Genomic DNA, 7,767 nt, shown 5'->3' with positions numbered 1-7,767 from the left:
TATAAACAACAGGTACTGCTGATTCTGCCTGTTGCACTCTTCCAGAGGCCTGGAGCTGAGAGAAGACTTCTTAAAGCATCACACTCAGCATGGAGTACTAACCCTTTACTCCCCCAAGCAAACAAAAGCCATTTCCTATTTTGGCAAAAAACAAATGGAAAAAATCTAAAATCTTCATACAAGGGTCAACTTAAAAGAGGCAACGTAAAGAGCAGCTTTATGTCAGAAGGAACCCAGCCCCACAAAGATTAAAATACTGGGATGCTACCCCCGAATCTGGTCTAAGACAATCCCTGGGGCTTGAAACACAACCCTAAAAATGTACCATGCTTTACCTCAGTGTGCAATTCTGTACAAGAGGGCCAGGAGGAAGAGCCCTTCCTGGAAACACCAGGTCCAGAGGCCAGGAGGCTCTTGTCGTATTTGCACGTACTAGTCCCTTTTGTTGGAGGATTTAGGTCACAGGAGTGTCGGAAAGGCAGCTCTGAATCACCTGGCTCTGGCACGTGTTGCCTACATGTTGTGCAAAGGTTTCTGAACTCGGGCTCCTCTCAAGGCACACCCTTTGTTTGTTACTTTCTCTTGGGGCTTTTTCGCAACCCCATCCACTGCCAACATAAACAAGGTTGCAACATCTTCCTCCGATCTGTCTTGCTCCTCTGTGCTCTACATGTCAACCAGCAACATAGCACTGTTCGCTTGCTTAATTGGGCAAAATACCTGCCATTGCAGCCCTGCCTCTTGACTCCCTTCGGGAGAAAGTTTCTTGGGAATGGCAAGTGACAGCACCTGCAAATCTGTCTTAGTCACGTTGATACCAGATACCAAGAGTCCTGTGCAGATAGGACATGTGGTTGGCTTTGCTGGACAGCCATCAAGCTTCTGTAAGGCACCAGGGAAGGTTAGGAAGGGTAATTATCAGGGATCACAAGGTTTAGTAGAAGTTGTTTCTGCAGTTGCGGTGCTTTCTACTTCTATGTGCACCCTCTGCAGCATGTACCCTGTGCATCGAGTGCAGGGGAGAGAAGATGCTGCCGTGTGGGTGGCTTTTATCAGCTCGTGTGAAACAACTGTGGGACCTGGCTCCATTCCTAATAATGAGGAGGACTAGAGTAGATCACTTCTCGCTAAAGGGACACCACAACAAACACTCTGTGAGCACTGCCTGTAAGCAGGTAGGAGACATGTTCACCCTGGAGACCCTCTTAACTCCCAAATCTTGTCCACACTAGAAAGGAGATGCATAATGCACCGAAGAGAGGATATCTAGCAAGGAATCAGGAAAATTTCTACCCAGGAAAACGGAGGGTTGCATGGTGCCTACACGCAGCCATGGTGTAGGACTCCCCACATATACTGTGTAATAGATGTTTGCATCTGTCCACGTTTCTGGCATGGCCTCCTGCTTGCTCAGATGGAGGTGTTCAGTGCGTGGGATGGGACAACATCCTGTTATGCTCTTACCCGATGGGCACACTCACCGTGCTGGTCTGTCATTAGCCACTGAGCCTCTGCCCAGCCTGGCATGCCAGAAGCCAGGCTGTGGGCGGTGCTGCTCACCGGCTGGAGGCGGTTGCTTTTATCAGCAACCTTGATCACGGGGATTTTCTCTTATTTCATTCTCTAGCTTCCTCTAGCCTTGGATTTGCATAAGATCCTGGGTTAGGACTAATCTGATTCCAGGGTGAGAACATTGCATCAGGCCCAGAGAATCCTCCGTTCTAAACTGTTTCTTGACTGGGTGTGTTGTCACTGGAACCAGAACCGTACAGGGACAAATGGTGGCTTAAGTTTTCCTTAGTAATAGGAGGTGCCTTGCTTTGTATCTCATTTAAACTCCTGTGCTATGTGCAGGATTGCAGCGGCAACTCCTATTCAAGTCTCTATTTGTTTACAACCCTTGTTGCCACAGTAGCCAGGTGCTTTCCATGTTCACTCCAGGTTGCTGAAACGAGAAGCATGTCCAGCCTGCAGGGCTTGCCAACAGCTATTGACTAGTAAGAGCACAATGTCCTTGGTGGCAGAAGGTAGCATCTTGCTTTATGCATTCCCTGGCAGGCAGCAGCGGTGGAGAAATAGAGATGTCTCACTGCATAGGTAGGAGTATGAATTCAAGTCTCTCTCTGTTCGTGCTGGTGAATGCCCCTGGTTGTAAATAAGTACATGGTCATTCAGTCTGAAGAGTTAAAGATAAAGGGGCTGCAATGGCAGCCATGACACCTTCTGAGGGGTTGTTCACTATGGATATGTGTCTCATTGGCTTTTCTACATCCCACTGAATTAAATCCATGTACCTGACTGGGCAAGTGGGAGCGATCATCCAGGCAGGGTGCAGAACTACCCTTAAGGTTTCTGGGAAAGATGACAGGGTAGAGTCAAGGCTGAACAGTTCCAGGTATCTGGTATAGCAACCGCCATCTATCCTGTTCACCTTTCTGTCACCACTGTATGGCCAAGAAAATGGCCTGAAGTCTTCCCTTGAGTCTTTCCTCTAAATGCCAGTTTCACTTAGTTCAAGAAGAATTTGGCGTCCTGACCTGGAGCTGCTTTCATAAAGTACAGACACAGGCATGTGCTATTGCAGGATGCAATACGAACATGAGGTTGTGAATGACACCGGGCTACAGCCCCATGGCCCCAGATCCCTGAGGACAGTGCTGTTCTACTGTAATACATCGATTATCTTGCTGCAATGTAAAAAATATACTTCCTGCTAAAAATGGCACGTTCCACTTGCCAACTAGATACCATCTAGATCTGTCTCTGTCATTGCAGTATCCTGTGCATGGTGAGCCAAATACTAACAAACTCTGAAACTGAAGACAGAAAAATGACCAGTGGAATAGCACTGATTGGGTCGGAGGTGCTTGTACGTGCAAGGAAATCACCCACCCATTCGCATGAACCGTCCTCCAGCTCACAGCTGGTCCAAATGGATACAGGGTACATCCTTGGCAGTTCAACCATTGCTATCTCATCAGCTGGAAACGTCATTATTTCAGACATTATAGTATACGCAGGCTCAGCCAAGATGTCACATCATGAAACTAAATGTGCAATTGTAGTGATGGGCGAAAACTCCAGTGCTTTGTTTTGTAAAAGCAATGCTCAAAAGCCAAGAGTTTCTGCTTGGAGCATCCAAGGAGTAAAATACCCTGTACTTTGCCCAGTTACAAGCAACACAGTGGCTCTGCCTCACACCGAGATGTCCATTCCCCAACACCTTGTTTATTGGAGTGATAGGAAAAGAGAAAAAAATCTGCAGATTTTTTAAAAAAACTTCTTTTTTTACTCTTAAGACCAGAAATCTAGTGATTGTGTCAGAAGCTTTCCCACCTTGCTGCTGAGAATAGCTTTCTGTATATGATTGCAGTAGGGATTTTACTCCATCAAAAAGTTTTGTTTTGTTTGGGGAAGTTTTTGTCCTGATGACAATTTTGCGTTGTGCCAAACCTCCACGTGAACCCCTCAGTTACACAGCTACAGCCCCACCTTTCTCCAAAGAAACATCGAGAGCATTCCTCCCCCTCACAGAGAATGAGCTCTTTGCCCAGAACAACAGAGGAGCCTGGCTTTCCTAGTAGCAAATACCTATTCATATAATCACTCAAAAGAGAAGACATGTTGGTGACAAGTCTTTTCCTTTTTTTGTTCTTTCCATGGAGAAGGGCATTCTTTCTTACCAAAATTCTGATTTGCTACCAATCAGGGTGGTTTTTTTTCTTTTTTCTTTTTTTGTTTTCGGAAAAAGGCATCACCATGTAAAGGATGTTCCACTCCTGTTGAACCCAGACGATAGTGGGAGGATGGCATTTTGCTGTTCCTTCTTCTGCAAAGCAAGTTCATGGAGTCGAGTCCCAAGTTGTTGGCAATATGTTGCGTTATGGCTTTGCAGAGTTGTGTATGCTGAGTTGGCTCAGCGTAGTGAGCCTGCCCCACACCATAGTCTTGTACCACTGAGTAAATGAAGTAAATTAAGGAAAGAGTTTGACAGTTAGTTTTACAGCTGCAGTGAAATGACTGTATATGATGATAAATAAATAAACTTAAAGAATACTTATCAGGGCCTTCCATCTGAGAATCAGACTAACAGTAATTAAACTTTTATAAACTCCATTTATAAAGTCATCTACATTTAGGTAAACTGAGTCATAGAGATTTTTGTGTTGGCACAAACATAAGAAAGCCAAGAGTCCCAACTCTCATTCCTTCCTTCAGACTCCTAGTTGCCAACCTTCCTGCTCCATGAGGACAAAAAGAGAAGTTGGCTCTAGAAAATATAGCCGGTGTTTACATTTTATTGAACCACTAGACATTGCTGTTGGCCATAACATGACAACAGTGCAGCAAAGAGGGCCTTTCATTCGCCTGTGATTGGCAGAAAGCATCGTTCTTTGGTTACTCAGCTGAAGTTGACAAGTTGCCCAGTATTTTTATTATCAGGTTGTCAGCTCAATCTCACTACTGCCCTCTTAATTTATTATTTTGCATTTCAAAATCACAGGTGTGACTCATTGCACAGCCAGAGGTTATAATGAAGTATCCCACTCATCTTTTAGCTCACCCTTTGTTCAAGACAATGCATATTGCAGAAGGTTTCTGAGGAGGTAAGAGGATTGTGAAAGAGCCGAAGACTCCTTTTTTATCTAACCAGTGTGTGGGCAGTGAAACTACCTGATATGAAACCAGTTGGGTGCAAAGGTGGGCATGGAGGTTCATTTGTTATTATGGTGAGGGTTGAAACTCAGGAGATAGAGCAGCTGTAATTGAAGATAGGCATCCAAACTTAAATCGCCTCACCTTGAGGATGAGGCCGAAGAGGGAATCCTGGGATAACACACTTCTCTCAAGATTTCCTCTAGGCTTTAGTTTCCGATGCGACTGAAGATGAAAATCAAGCAGCCAGTTCCTTTTCAATGAAAAAGTCTTACTGTCTGCGTCTTATGATTTAAATTGGGAAGTGACTCTAAGTGTAAGGTTTTGAAGTATTCATTTTGCTGGCATTGTGCAAATAGGAATGTTTTTGCATTAGAGGTTTTGAAATATGAAAATGTGTTTCTTAGCATAAAATGATGCATTATCTATGTTTCTCGTCAGAATGTCTGAGAGGGTGCTGGGGAAAAGGAAGATGGGACACAGTTCTACTGGAAAGAGTGTCTTGCTGCTGACCAGAGGAGCTTCCAAAGTCACCCTACACAGGGTCTTGGCAAGTCTTACGTCTTCCCAGTGGGAAAGGTGCATGTCCTATTACCAGTCATGGTACCCTGGCACAGTCACAGGCAGGGGCAGAGCTATTGGGACACTCGGGATTTTTAAAACCGCAACATGGAGCTGTGGCAATGCCAAAAGTGCACCTAGTCTGCTCTATCTCACTGCAGGAGGAGGGGGGAGAAGGCAGGAATTGTGACTCAAAGGTTGTCCAGTGGCAACAGAGAAAATTACACCAAGAACACTTGTTCAGCTCTGCCATATCCAATTTCTGTCAAGTGTAGAATAATAGCTATCCAACGAGCTGGGACATGCTTTACCAGCATCAATAGAGTTGTGCTTCAGAGCATCCCTCGAGGTAGCAGAGAATTATTCCCACTTTATAAATGAGGTAACTCAGGCACAAGGATTAAAGCCAAAAATGTTCCAACCTGGCTGCCTACTGCTAGATACCTACACCCATATTTACGCAACTCGTGGTCTGATTTTCAGAAGGGCAGGGCAATGAAAATTTTGGCCTGAGGGATTTGTTCACACAGTTTACTGGTAACAACGCCCAGGATGGAAGCCTGGTCTCTGCTACCTGTCTTACGCCTTAACCACTAAAAACATCCTTTCTGCCACTAGCCAGCAGTTGACAAAGGTTCCTAGTGTCCCCATTCACCACCCAGGAGCTCAGAATGAGCAATGCAGACTGGCTGCCTCCGTGCTCACAGCTAGAGACTTTTCACGAGCAGCAGCAGGAACAAAACTGGTACAGTTTCTTTGCTTCCCTCAAAGCTCCTCAGATCCCAGGCAGTTTTTCTTGACTTGCAGTGCTTTGCTAAGCCAGAAAGTCTGGTGTGGAAACCTCTGTTCTGCCTCATGTCCTCGCACCATGTCCTTACTCAAGGTAGCTTGACTGGCAGAGCACAGGTCCAGTGCACAACCAGTAACAGACCAGTAGGAGAAGGTGGAAAACGAGCCATCTGAACTTCTCAAAACCACAAGCACCAACAGGAGTGAGTTAGAATCATAGAATCATAAAATAGTTTGGGTTGGAAGGGACTTGTAAAGGTCATCTAGTCCAAACACCCTGCAATAAGCAGGGACATCTTAAAATAGATCAGGTTGCTCAGATCCCCGTCTAACCTGACCTTGATTGTTTCCAGGGATGAGGCATAACCACCTCACTGGGCAAGCCGTTCCAGTGTTTCACCACCCTTATTGTAAAAAATGTCTTCCGTATACCTAGTCTAAATCAACCCTCTTTTAGTTCAAAACCATTACCCCCATCCTGTATTGATACCAGGGGTTACCCCGACCCATGGGCAAGAGGGACCTTGCACTTGCCTTTGTTGAACCTCATGAAGATCACGTGGGCCCACTTCTGGAGCTTGTCCAGGTCCCTCTGCATGGCATCCTATCCCTCAGACATGTCAAAATCCCAGTGGCCCTTCACCTCTCTCCTGCAATCTCTGGGCTTTAACTGAGCTTCAAAATGCGCGCTGGTTTATGGGAAACTCTTGAGGAGCAAGAAAATTTAGAAAAAATCCTCCTCCCATGCCAACAGGTAGCAAAATCCAGGAGGCAGACCACTTGCTGGCTGGTTATAATCGAGCTTTGCAAGTGTCCCTGCTAAAATCATCCCTGCTAAAATCATCCCTGCTAGGGGCTAATGTGATGCTTGTCTTAGCTGGTTAGAGAGCCTTGCTGTCTTGAGACATGCACTTGAAAAATAATGCTGGTGGCTGGTTGCTACCTGAGGGAAGAAGGACAAAGGATCTCAACTGTCTCTGTGGAACAGTCACTGGTCAGGGTCACCTCAAGCCTGACCTGCAATACCAAGTGCATGCTGCAAATCCACTGCTGTCAGCCTCTGTGCCTTGTCTCATCTGCCATGGAGTCCCAGCCACCTCTGACCTCTTCTTTCCCTTTCTTGGGGCTGTGCCCTGCACGTGAGGCTCCTGCTCAGTTGCTCTGTAGCATCCCCCCAGAGGAAGGATGAGCGAGAGGAGGCGACAACCTTCAGCAAAGGTTAAGGCTGGAAAAGAAGGAAGTGTCAGCTCAATCAGGTCAGCTCAGTCAGCCAACTGCTTCAGTAATCCCTCTGCCCCAGGTCCCCGAACTGTTCTGTGCGCCTGTGCGCTGGATGCTACTGTACGAGCAGCACCCCCTTCACCCTGTCCCCATGGTACTTCCAGCCTGCAGCATCCAGGGAGGGAGATGGGGAAAAGGGGTAAGGAAGAAGCAGTTGATCATAAGAACCTCCCAGAACTGTTTTCAGCCCTCCCCTTTTCAGTGCTTGTCATCAATATGGACTTTGAGATAGATAGACCTTACTCCTACTGAAGTTCAGAAGCCCAGACCTGGCATCCCCTTATTTCTTCAGGAGGCAGCTGAGGGCCAGATCTGAACCAATTTTTGTACTCTAGCTCAGCTCCATATTCCCAGCAAACCCAGAAGTTTTGAGAAGTGGGCTGTGAAATGGCCCCAGTTCCTTCTACCCAGGTCTGAGGTGCCTGTTCTGGGATGGAAGCAACTGAGTCTTGCCAATCTGTCAGTGACCAGGAGGAAACC

Source organism: Numenius arquata, chromosome 9 (assembly GCF_964106895.1).
Source record: "Numenius arquata chromosome 9, bNumArq3.hap1.1, whole genome shotgun sequence".
NCBI classification, from domain to species: domain Eukaryota; kingdom Metazoa; phylum Chordata; class Aves; order Charadriiformes; family Scolopacidae; genus Numenius; species Numenius arquata.
This window is presented reverse-complemented; position numbering follows the sequence as displayed.